Below are 13,660 nucleotides of genomic sequence, written 5' to 3'. Positions count from 1 at the left end.
AATTCAGACACTGCTCAAGCCACTGAAAATGCTTTTGAAAATGAGAACATTTACTTGTGAAAAGCACACGTTTCCCTTCCTTCCCACTCAAGCGACTTTGATAGGCTTTATCTGTTCCAGGAGATTTTCAAGGCTTTTAGTTATGTGAATTAACCAGCAAGCACTGCATACTTCTCTCTTTCTCTTGAAAAAAAAAAAAAGCAATGTTTATGACCACTAGTGATAACAGATGTTGTAAATAAAACAATTTGGGGGCTTGCCAGATTGTTATATAAACCTTCAGGGGCTATTAAAAATTCTTCTAGAAAAGAATAGACCTTTTCTTTTTTTTTCCCATGGCCTTCAATCAATCCCAGCACCCTCCAGACACCATATCAAATGAGTCTGAATTCCTTCCACTTGGTTGCAAATACAGAATGGCGATGTTACATTTATAGACTGAGAAGAGACAGAAAATCTCAACAGGAGAGAGAAGTATGCTAACTCTCACCCTTAAATCAAGATTGGCTATGAAAATTCAGAGAGTACAAGAGAAAAACAAAGATTATTTGCACTCCCAGAGTTCAGTACTAACCAGGGACCTATAGTATACACATAAATTTGTGTTTATAGCTAAGTATACGTTAGACCAATATTTTACCAACAACTAAAACCTACTTTGTACCCCCCTTTTCACAGTGCAATTATCTTGTTTCTTCAAGTCTGCGTGTGTTCCTGCAGATACTCAGGAGCTTCTGTTGCTGTTGGCTCCACATTCCAGATGTCCTGTGTCACACTGAGATGCCATCTGTGCAGACATGGGAAATCACCATCAGATATGAAATGCCACATGGGTTGTCACTCCTAAATCAAATAAAGTGTCGGGGTAAAGTTCTGATGTCACTCATTCTGCTGGCTATAGCTTGTCTTTATTTTTCTCTCTTTCTCTTTCTAAGTATTAGATAGTTCCATTTTGAAAAAGTTCAACTATTAGGTACACTCAGTCATTTTTCTTACCAAATTAGATATTCCAAGATAACATGTGGATTATTTGCTTAGTCTTCATTTCTCTCAGGGAAATTCTGTTCAAGGAAGAATAACAACAACAACAGAAAAAACATTTTAAGGGAAATTCCAAGGATCAAATTCAGGCCGTTGAGCTATGATTTAACTGTTTAGTTGTTAAGAATGATTAAAGATAAAGAGTTTGCTCTAGGTTTGAAAGGAACTCGGGCTAGGCTGTATTTATACTCAAAGAAGCCTGGGAAGAGAGACCCTTGAGTGTAATGAAACCACCAGTCATGAGCTTGTTATCAGCTGAGTGCAGTTGGCTGCACTCTTACCCAGCTGATTTCAGTGGGTGGACACTTTCGTTTGTGGTAGGCTTGTCTGTTTTTTGGGTTTTTTTTTGTTTTTTTTTTAAACAAACAGACTTTGTAAACACAGTAATTTTTTATCAAAAGGTGACAGATCTAAATATTTGCCATTTCAGGATAAGAATACCTATCTGAATAGGGTGCTAGGCAAAGGCAAATTCTGTGTTTATATGAGCTAGAGAACAGACTTTGAAGGCACCAGAGAGGAGGAAAATCACTCTTCTTGCTTGGAACATGACGGCTAAGTATTAAGTCATGCTGAAGAACAAATTCTTGAAAGTGACTTTCCTCAAATGATTAAATCAAACTTCTTCACTACCTTCCCTGGACAGATAGATAGCATACACACGGTCCTAGGCACATACATAGCACACACATATGGTCCTGGGCAGATACATAGCACACACATGGTCTAGACAGACACATAGCACACACATGATCCTGGGCAGATACATGGCACACACATGGTCCTGGATAGATATATGACACACACGTAGTCCTGGACAGATAGATACATGAGACACACATGGTCATTCATGATCACAATAATGTTCACTATTTGAGTACATGTTTCTTCTTTATATAAAAAACAGATACTCCTGATATTCTGTAGATAGTAAATAGATTACAAACTGTATGCTTAAAATATAGCAAATAGTTCAGATTTAGAAGATAAGTCTTCCCAAAGAAATGCAAAAATACTCTAATTAATGAATTAAATATTTAAACACTTTTCCTTCTTAACACTAGTTTTATCAACTACCCCAAAATCAAAGAGATCTACTGTGGAGAAGCCAAGTGGATTACGGAAATCTGTGAATGAAAAAGGCATTTAAGAGGAAACAATATTTTCAGACATTGGTCTCAATAACTTGGGTAGATGTTCCCTCTCAAGGAGGTGGAGCATCCATTGAGTATGGGCTGTGGTGAGGCTGCCCTTCCAAAGATCAGGGTAGGGAGGACAGAACTGAGAGACAGTGGCTTGAGGGTTGAGAGCATGCAAATGCTGCTTCAGCCAGATCCCTACTAATTGTGATAAGACATGGTAATATAATTTATCCTCAATGTAAATGCATTGAAAACAGTGTGGTGATGATGAAAGACCACCAGACAAATTTCCATACAGGAGCATCCTCAACATGCGTGGCTATTATTTATGGCTGTGGGAACGATGTGTGTGCATCTGCATCAGGAGAAACGATACCAGGAATCTGACCACATGACTATGCCTCAGAGCAGCAAAGTGGAAGTCACAAGAGATGACCCTGTGCTGGACAATCTGGGGTTACTCACAGAGGGACTCATTTTCCATGCTAAGAATTTTGTCCTTCCCATTGGTAATGAAAAGCAATGGGAGACTTTCAAGAAAGAAAGGGCCATGATCTGTAGGAAGATACCTCCTGTTAGACTGGAGGCAGAAGAATGAAGAACACAGGAAACAAACTTGAGACAATGGAATGTGTATTACGTAATTTACTCATTTAGTGGCTTACTAATTGAATGAGGCAGTCAATAAAGCCAGGGCCCATGTATCTGAACCTAAGGGTTCTTGACCAGCTACGAGGCTGGTGACAGTAGCTGTGTACCTATATATGGAAGCTCTGGAGTTAGGCAATGACCTGGCTTCACTCTTGGGTGTAGGCTCTGGCTACCCCTGTGCAGGATTCTAGGTGAATGTCGGAACACCTCTCCCTCTGATCAGGGCCGCACCAAGACAACTGGACACCTAGACAGGAGGGTAATCTGGCTTTCCTTCAAGCCCATAATGGAAGTTGAGGGCTGGTAAGTGGGGTGCTCCTTCTCACCCAGTTCAGAGCAGGTCAGCCCCTGGGTTAACACTCTCCACCTCTTCAGAAGATTGCTCAGCTAGGTTCTCTGATGTTTCATCCTTTATGCAGAGATGACTTTTCTCTCCCTTCATACTTATTACTTTAAAAACGAGGGTCAACATGGTACACAGCTAGTTCGAAAAGGGCAAGCTTAAAGGTCATTGAGGATGGACTCCTCCCTCAACATCTCCTTTGGACCTCACCTTCTGTTTCCCTGGCAACACAGTAATTTTAATGAAGAGGAAAATATCATGACTGCCTCTCTTTAGAGTCTGAAATGCCACGTGAAGGGATGGAGGAAGCATAACAGTTGCTCCTCCTTGAAATGTAAAATGTTCCATGAAAGGGAGGAAGGTGGACGTAGCAAAGCTTTGCTGAAGTCCTTTAAGGGGCAGTGGAAATAACCTGTAAATTTTGTTTCCCTTTTAAAATTCATTTTAATATGGCCTGTTATATAATTTAGGGTCAAAGAATGGGATCTAAGTTGCATTTTTGTCCCTGGCTGGAGACATGGCATTGTTTTCTTTTTAGCTTTTATTCATCTCTCATATGTTAGATCCCAACCACAGTTTCCCATCCCTTCACTCTTCCCAGCCCCTTCTTCCCCCACCTCCTCTCTCTCCCAGATTAATTCCTTCTCTGTTGAGAGTGATAGGCAGAGAGAGAGACAGAGAGACAGAGAGAGTGAAAGAGAGAGCAAAAGCGAGGAGGCCTCTCAGGGATATCCACCAAACATGGTCTAAAATGATATGAGACTGTACACAAACCGTCATACCACAGCTGGACATGGAAACCCAGAAGGAGGAAAAGGGTTCCAAGCACAGGCAAAAGACTCAGAGACATCCCCAACTCCCATTGTTGGGAGCTCCACAAGAACACCCAGCTACACAACCATAAATATATGCAGAGAACCTAGCTCAGATCCACACAGGGCCCATGTTGAGACATGGCATTCTTAACCACTCAGAAGATCCTACAATTATCATCTAGCTGGTTCCCTGGTAAAGAACAGAGCCATACCATTGTTTTCTCCCTTATAGAGTTAGTCTAAGTCCTATCACCTGGACAGGGCTGCCCCTTCAGGAAAGCTCTTTTTCCGGAGTATAAAGTCTACCTCAGAATGTGGGCTAGCACGATGGTCTCTTTGATCATTGTCAGTTCTCACACATGACAGCCCTTTTCTCCTCAGTACCCCCCTTTAAAACACTACCAACTCCTCCTACCTTACTCTGTAATAAACTCTCTCTTCCGTGCTCTTTCTGTCTTTCCTGAATTCTTCTGACTGAAAACACAAGTTCTCAGGAGCTGAGGAGGCCAGAGCATGCTTCCAGTGATCCTTTCTTGTCTTTTTACATCCTTAGAGAATCTTCAGCACTGGGAGGCTCTGGCTCCCCTTGTACATTGGGATTTGGAGCAGTGCTCTGTCTGAGTTGCCTTTAGATTGAGCTCTAGTTTTATATGGAAGATAGACATGAAATAATCCTTTACAAATAGTTGATTGGTGTTCATTTGATTTTATGACTTAAAATAAATAACAGGATTACCCCCTGTATCCCTACGCAAAGCTCAAGACTTGATTTCCCTCTCAGCTTTTGAAGCCTCTCAGAGAATCAATAGTTCCTAGCCCCGTGTGTGCCCTTGGACAATACCTGAGTGGACATGTGGGGCAAAGCAGTCCACCTTTGGCTGTGTTCATGTTCAGGAGTAGGTGGGTAGATAGCTCTTTCTTTGGAGCCCAGCAGAACAGGGTGCTAGCAAGAACACCAGAGAAGCCGGGCGGTGGTGGCACACTCCTTTAATCCCAGCACTCGGGAGGCAGAGGCAGGTGGATCTCTGTGAGGCCAGCCTGGTCTCTAGTGCCAGGACAGGAACCAAAAGCTACAGAGAAACCCTGTCTCGAAAAAAAAAAAAAAAAAAAAAAGCACCAGAGAAATAATGGTTGGCATCCATCACAGCGTTTCTTCAAGTAACAAGCATTTCAGTGTAAATGGTGCTGACTTCAGCAAAAGGAAAGGAGGCAAGGTGGAATCTGGGTTTTGTCTCCCAAAGGTGAGCAGAGGCTGGGGTCCTATGAGTATGAACCCATGGGCAACCAGAAATTCAGTAGGTTCAGATAGACGTCCAGCTATTTCCTTGCATGCGAACCTTTCCCTGGTTCAGCCTGTGCCTCTTTAAACTTAGCTGTTTTTTCTCCTTGTCTCTCCAATTTCTTACAGCTAGGGTTAACCCAGGCAGAGCTCTGCACAAGCTGCAGATAACTTACTGTGAATTTAAGCCTTTTTTTAAAAAACTGTATTTGTAGCCTGCTTCATCTCTAAGGCGAGATAAAACTTTACTCCCTGGTGGGAGTGATTCTGGCCCACTGGAGTCAGGAGGCCTTGGGGACTGGGTAGCAACACTTTATGTAGATGCCTCTTGGAGCTGCACAGCCAGGGAAGATTCGATGGCTCCATCAGCCTCCCTCAAGCTCCATGATGCGGCTGACATGCCTATTAGGGAGGCCAAGGACAATCTGACTTCATTTTGAACTCCAATTCTTTCTTGCTAGTTGGGCAGATGACTTAACCCTGGAGCATCAGATACTTCACCTGGAAGATGCAGATAATAATAGCTGCCACCTCCCAGGACGGTTGCTATGAAGGTTGAATGAAACGCTCAGAGCTCCGGCATGGCACCTCAGTCTTTGTCAGGCACTCAAGAAAGTGATTAGCTGTTACCTTAAAAAGAGAAACCAAATGGAGATTGCACTCGCTACTATTTTCCATTGAGTTTGAACAAACATTGGCCTTGTTTCCACCGAGAGAAAGGGGGTGCATGAGTGGGAGAGAGGAGGTGAGCATTTCAGTGAGCTTGGATGAGTGTGTTGTGCAGCTGAAGACACGGATGCAGCACAGGCAACCACGGGGATGCTGTGAGTGACACCTCTCCTCCTCCTTAAGGCTCAGTGCTGAAATAACGACACGGATGACAGGGTTTCATGTCTCCCCCAATTTTCCTGCCTACATGGTTAATCTAGGCCTTCTCTCTGTAAACTGTGCCTGATGAAGACACCAGGGGTCTATCAAGGTGTTGGAAATTTGTATTAACATTTTGCATCCAAAAAAAATGTATTATCGAGACCTCCAGGGATCCTAACTCTTTGTCAGAAAGCATAAATAAAATTATACTGTGTATTAAGACTTTTGAGGAGTTAGACTCTAGGTCTCTTTATTTGAGAACTCACTGTATTTAGACAAACTCATATAACAGAGCAAACAGACAAGAAAACAATCATCTGCTGCAGTTATTAAGCACTGAACAAATTATTTTTATAGGGAAGGAATCCTCCCCCACCCCCTCTTTTCTTTCTCTACTTGGAGTCAGGGTCTTATGTAGCACAGGCTAGATTCAAACTCATTATATGGCTGAGGACAATCTTGAATTTCTAATCCCCCTGCCTCAGTCTCCCAGTAGGTACCACAATAGCCTTTTTTTTTGAGACAGGGTTTCTCTGTGGCTTTGGAGCCTGTCCTGGAACTAGCTCTTGTAGACCAGGCTGGTCTCGAACTCACAGAGTTCCGCCTGCCTCTGGGGATCGAACCCTGGGCTTCTTAACGTGCTAGTCAAACACTCTACCATAGAGTTGCCCTGCCCCTTAAATTTTAGTTTCTTGGAGGTGATTTGGAAAATGGTATTGTGAGAGGGAAGGGAAAGAAGGGGAGAAGCTCACTGCTTTCTTTAAAATTTTTAAATTTTGTATTATCTATTTTTTCTATGTTCACACATGTGCACACACAAGCATGTGTGCATGCCATGACATGAATATGACAGTCAGAGAGGACAATGTATGGGAGTGGGCTCTTTCCTTTCAGGAAGTGTGTTCTGGAGACTGAACTCAGGTCATCAAGTTTGGTGACAAGTGCCCTTACCCAGTGAGCTATCGTGACAGCTTTAACCTTCCTTCATCTTCAAGATGGAATGTACCCACACACCAATGATGTTATAGCTATGAAATAATTCTAAGCATACATTATTCTTACTATACACCAAAATCTAGTTACAAAGAGTTGTAGGGAAGGAGATCATCTATTTGGTTTATTCTTCCCGGTCATAGTCCATCGTTGAGGGAAATCAGGGCAGGAACTCAGACCGGAACTTGAAGGCCTATCTAACCACTATTCCTTGCAGCGTTATCTCTAACCAGGAAGCACACTCACAGGCGAGGAAGTGCAACAGATATCACGGAGGAACATTCTTTGTTACCAGGTAGTGATGCTGGCCCCGATGGGCCCTCCTGCATCAGTTAATAGTTGAGACCATCCCCACAGACACAGTTCATTTGAGGATCTCCCCTCAGAACTCTAGGCAGTGTCAAGTTGATAATAAAAGCTAAACAGGACGTCCTCCCACATCTCATTATGAAAATTGTCAAGCCCAAAGCAAAGTGAAAACACTTGTGTAGCAAGCATTTACATGCCTCCCAACTCATGTTTTACTGCTTCTGTTCACCTTATCGTCTTCCTGTCCTCAGTTTTAGTACATCTCAGAGAAGCTGCAGGCGTCACGCTCTCCCTCTGGGCACCACACATCTGTGTTATTTACCGCAGCTCAATATTTATGTAGGTTTTCTCCTAATGAAAGTTTTAACCAGAAATTTCCATTTGTGATTGCTTCTTGTCTTTTTGGCTAAGATTGAGTATAACTTAACATTTGTGAAGTTTTGGCATCGGTGTGATCCTAGCCCTTAATAAGAATACGTTGCTATCACTCCAAACATCCCCCCTGGCTCCCTAGACCAGGGCTTCTCAACTTTCCTAATGCCGTAACCGTTCAATACAGTTCCTCATGTTGTGATGACTACCAACCATAAATTTTTTTCATTGTTACTTCCAAATTGTGATTTTGCTACTGTTATTATCATAATATAAAATCCAATAACCAATCCTCATGGGGGTCGTGACCCACACCACAGGCTGAGAACCATTGCCTTAGACAAGCTTCACCTTTATTCCCACCATAGGGAGTTCTAGCTTTTCCTAGTGTAGATTAGTTTTTTCTGTTATAAAATATCATAAATGCAACCATATAAAATATTGTCACCTGTAAACAATACAGTCATCCCTTTTTACTGCGGAGTCTTAGTCTCTTATTTGTTTTGTTTAAAGGATATTAGAAATTTTCTGTTTGTGATTACTATGAATAAATCTTCTATGAACACTTCACATGACTATATTTCATGTGTGTGTGTGTGGTCTCTTCATGTGTACATGTATGTGTGCAAATGTGCATGCCTTTGTGTACTCAGATAGTTAAGATAGAGTCTCTCACTGAACCTGGAGTGCGCTGTTTCCCACTTGGTTTAGCAGTCAGCAAGCTCCAATGATCCTTCTGTATCGGTTTGCCCTGCGGGGCCAGGGTTGCCGGCACATGTGGCTACATCTGGCTTTCTATGCCACGTTGGGATCTGAACTCATACACTCATGCTAGTGCTGCAAGCACTCTTATCCACCAAGCATCTTCTCATTTTCCAGTGTGGATCTTTTCAGGAACTCATGCCTTCTTCATTTGTTTGCGGTAAATACCTACGAGTAGAATCACCGGGTTGGTGCATGTTTGTTTTTGAAAGAGAGGAGCCTTTAAAAATCATGTCACTCTCTTGTCCACAGCTCTCCAGTGAATCTACTGTAGCAAATATAAACTCTACCACAGCACAGGTCCAGAGAGACTCGCTTCCCCGACTCCCCAGCTCCCTCCTGTACTAAGCGCATCTCCTATTTCACCCACCAGCGAGCTTGCTTCTCTCCAACCTGCTCTTTAATGAATCAAAGGTGCCCCCCCTTACCCACACCCTTGCTGCTACCTGGACCAACAACACGATCCTTCCGACTCATTGCACACCCTGACTCGTTCTCCGGTGCCAGCTAACACGCTGCCTCTGCAGAGACCATCAAGGCTTAGTGAGTCAGCAAATAATAGAGTCACACTGTCCATCCACACAGGCAAGCAATCTGAGTATAAAGCACCTTCCCTAGCCATCTTAATATGTAAGTCTTTTCTCAGGGCTTTGTCTTATGGTTTCTTTTTCTTTTTCATTTTTACTTACTCTTCACTGTCCTTTTTCCCCCTACGTTGCTTTTCCTGCTCCTTAAGCCTCTCCCTACCCAGGTCACCTATGACCACCTGATTGTTCAATCTGGTGGAAAACCTTTTCATGCTCCACAGAACTGTTTTTTTTTTTTTTTTTTTTCCAGAGCATCTGACACAGTGGACCGTTTCCTTGCTTGAAATTTGCCTTGTCTAGGTGCACCTGGTACTATCTTTCTGTATCTGTGTCTGCATCCTTGCTCTCCATCATCCCTTTACCTTTACCTGCTGGGTGCACCCTGTTTCTGGAGGATCTCTTCTATGTTTTTAGTGTCAACCACTATTTAAATAGCGACTGCTCTTCAGTTAGATTTTCAGTCTGAACATTGGTTGAGTCTCTCTAATTTTATTGCATTGGGTCAGACTTCAGAAATGGGTCACAGTGAGCTATTCTTCTCTGTCTTCCTGCTGTATGGAAGAACTTGCCCTGCAATCTGTGCTGACTCTCACTCATGCTTCACCGGTAGAGTTCTGCAGATGCAACACTATGTGAGTCCCTTGCAGTTTTGGTCTGGGTTTCTGGAAGTGTTTGTTTGGTGGATACTGTTTCTTGTAACTCACCTGCCTTGCTATGAGAAGCTCAAGCCATAGAAAGAGGCACGTGGAATAAGCTGAGCTCCTACCCAGCAGCACCAGTGGCCAACCACGTGGGTAAGCCATCCTGGATGTCCAGGGTTAAGAGTCCTCGGAGGACATTTGGCAGAAACTGTAGAAGAGACTCTAATGAGAGACTCATAATGTTGGCCCTGGTCAACTCAAGAACCCTAAGAAATAATCATAGCTTATTGCTTTTTGACTTGCTACGATTTTGGAGCAGTTTGCTATACATCAATGGATAACTGAAGCAGGAACATCCAAGTGTGTTCTTAAATAGAACAAACTGCTTTTTGAAATGAAATATAACAGTGAAGCCCCTTTCCTCTTTGGGCACATAACACCATCCAGCTCAGTCTGTCTGGCGCTGGGGGCAAACCCTCAGGGCAAGTAGGCAGGCGAGACCTCCTTTGTCTCACTGGCCCGCCTGCACCAACCAAGGTAGGCGCTTTGTTTAGGAACTACCCAACCTGCACGGAGATCTGATCTCGGCACCAGGAGAGACAGCAGGGCGGTGAGTTTGTGACCAGTGGCGGCGGAAGCAGCCCTGGACAGGGAACTCTGAAGTCCCTCATCCCCTCCCTATACTCCCCGGGCTCCCTGCAGGGGCTCTACCCCCCCATACTGCCTCTCTCTTCTTGTCCCACCCAGCTTGCATCCAGAACCCTTCTTCCTTCTGTCCCCTTTCCTCTTTGGGCACATAACACCATCCAGCTCAGTCTGTCTGGCGCTGGGGGCAAACCCTCAGGGCAAGTAGGCAGGCGAGACCTCCTATGTCTCACTGGCCCGCCTGCACCAACCAAGGTAGGCGCTTTGTTTACGAACTACCCAACCTGCACGGAGATCTGATCTCGGCACCAGGAGAGACAGCAGGGCGGTGAGTTTGTGACCAGTGGCGGCGGAAGCAGCCCTGGACAGGGAACTCTGAAGTTCCTCATCCCCTCCCTATACTCCCCGGGCTCCCTGCAGGGGCTCTACCCCCCCATACTGCCTCTCTCTTCTTGTCCCACCCAGCTTGCATCCAGAACCCTTCTTCCTTCTGTCCCCTTTCCTCTTTGGGCACATAACACCATCCAGCTCAGTCTGTCTGGCGCTGGGGGCAAACCCTCAGGGCAAGTAGGCAGGCGAGACCTCCTTTGTCTCACTGGCCCGCCTGCACCAACCAAGGTAGGCGCTTTGTTTACGAACTACCCAACCTGCACGGAGATCTGATCTCGGCACCAGGAGAGACAGCAGGGCGGTGAGTTTGTGACCAGTGGCGGCGGAAGCAGCCCTGGACAGGGAACTCTGAAGTTCCTCATCCCCCTCCCTATACTCCCCGGGCTCCCTGCAGAGGCTCTACCCCCCCATACTGCCTCTCTCTTCTTGTCCCACCCAGCTTGCATCCAGAACCCTTCTTCCTTCTGTCCCCTTTCCTCTTTGGGCACATAACACCATCCAGCTCAGTCTGTCTGGCGCTGGGGGCAAATCCTCAGGGCAAGTAGGCAGGCGAGACCTCCTTTGTCTCACTGGCCCGCCTGCACCAACCAAGGTAGGCGCTTTGTTTACGAACTACCCAACCTGCACGGAGATCTGATCTCGGCACCAGGAGAGACAGCAGGGCGGTGAGTTTGTGACCAGTGGCGGCGGAAGCAGCCCTGGACAGGGAACTCTGAAGTCCCTCATCCCCCTCCCTATACTCCCCGGGCTCCCTGCAGGGGCTCTACCCCCCCATACTGCCTCTCTCTTCTTGTCCCACCCAGCTTGCATCCAGAACCCTTCTTCCTTCTGTCCCCTTTCCTCTTTGGGCACATAACACCATCCAGCTCAGTCTGTCTGGTGCTGGGGGCAAATCCTCAGGGCAAGTAGGCAGGCGAGACCTCCTTTGTCTCACTGGCCTGCCTGCAACAAGCAAGGAGAGACATCACTATAACACCAGGAGACTAGCACTGCAGAGAGCCATCACTGGGAAGGTACATCAGTAGGCAAGGAGACCTGATCCGGTAAAAGAAGATCCAGAGGGGAGCATTCGGAGAAAGAGATGGGCAGGCGCCAATGCAAGAATTCACCTAACAATCTGAAAAACTATATGAAACCACCAGAACCCAGCGACCTCCCAACAGGTGGACATGAACACCTTAATCATGAAGAAGTAGATAAAATTGACTTTATGAAAGTGATTGACGCCCTTAAACAACATGTAAAAAATGCCCTTATAGAAATGGATGAGAAGTATAACAGAAAGTTTGAAGAATTGAGTAAATCAGTGAATGATACCCTAGGAAACCAAGGAAAAACAATCAAACAGATAATGGAAACAGTTCAAGACTTAAAAACTGAAATGGAGGCAAAGAAGAAAACACAAACAGAAGGTCAGCTGGACAGGGAAAATCTAGGTAAACGAATAGAGACTACAGAAGCAAGCATAACCAACAGAATACAAGAGATAGAAGAAAGAATCTCAGATTCTGAAGATACCATAGAGAAAATAAACACGCTGATCAAAGAAAACAGCAAGGTCAACAAATTCTCATCACAAAACATTCAGGAAATATGGGACACAATAAAAAGACCAAACCTAAGAATAATAGGAATAGAAGAAGGAGAAGAAGCGCAGCTCAACGGTCCAGAAAATATATTTAATAAAATTATAGAAGAAAACTTTCCCAACCTAAAGAAAGATATACCTATGAAGATTCAAGAAGCATACAGAACACCGAATAGGCTGGATCAAAAAAAAACATCCTCTCGCCATATAATAATCAAAACACAAAGCATACAGAATAAAGAAAGAATACTAAGAGCAGCAAAGGAAAAAGGCCAAGTTACTTATAAAGGTAAACCTATCAGACTTACACCTGACTTCTCTATGGAAACCATGAAAGCCAGAAGGTCCTGGATAGATGTACTGCATAAACTAAGAGACCATGGATGCAAGCCCAGACTACTATACCCAGCCAAGCTTTCGTTCACTATAAATGGAGAAAACAAAATTTTCCAGGATAAAAACAAATTTAAACAATACGTAGCCACAAATCCGGCCTTACAGAAAGTAATAGAAGGAAAATCACTAACCAAGGAGTCCAACAATGACCACAATATCTCAGACAACTAGAGACCCTTCACCAGCGCAACACAAAGAAGGGGAACACACAAAATTTACAACTTAAAAAATGACCGGAGTTAACAACCACTGGTCATTAATATCACTTAATGTCAATGGACTCAACTCTCCTATAAAAAGGCACAGACTAAGAGATTGGATACGAAAACAGGATCCAACATTCTGCTGTTTACAAGAAACACACCTCAACCACAAGGACAGGCACCTACTCAGAATAAAGGGTTGGGATAAGGCTTATCAAGTAAATGGACCTAAGAAACAAGCAGGGGTGGCCATACTAATTTCTAACAAAGTTGACTTCAAACTTAAATCAATCAGGAGAGATGGAGAGGGACATTTTCTACTCATAACAGGAACAATTCATCAGGATGAAGTCTCAATCCTGAATATCTATGCCCCTAATATAAAAGCACCCACGTACGTAAAAGAAACATTGTTAAAACTCAAGGCAGCCATCAAACCGCACACATTAATAGTAGGAGACTTTAATACTCCTCTCTCACCAATGGACAGGTCAAGTAGACAGAAACCTAACAGAGAAATAAGAGAATTAATGGAGGTAATGAATCAAATGGACTTAACAGACATCTATAGAATATTCCACCCAAATAGGAAAGAATATACCTTCTTCTCTGCAGCTCATGGAACCTTCTCAA

Source organism: Chionomys nivalis, chromosome 18 (genome assembly GCF_950005125.1).
Source record: "Chionomys nivalis chromosome 18, mChiNiv1.1, whole genome shotgun sequence".
Lineage (NCBI taxonomy): Eukaryota > Metazoa > Chordata > Mammalia > Rodentia > Cricetidae > Chionomys > Chionomys nivalis.
The sequence above is the reverse complement of the archived record's forward strand: the minus strand, read 5'-3'. Positions refer to the sequence as shown.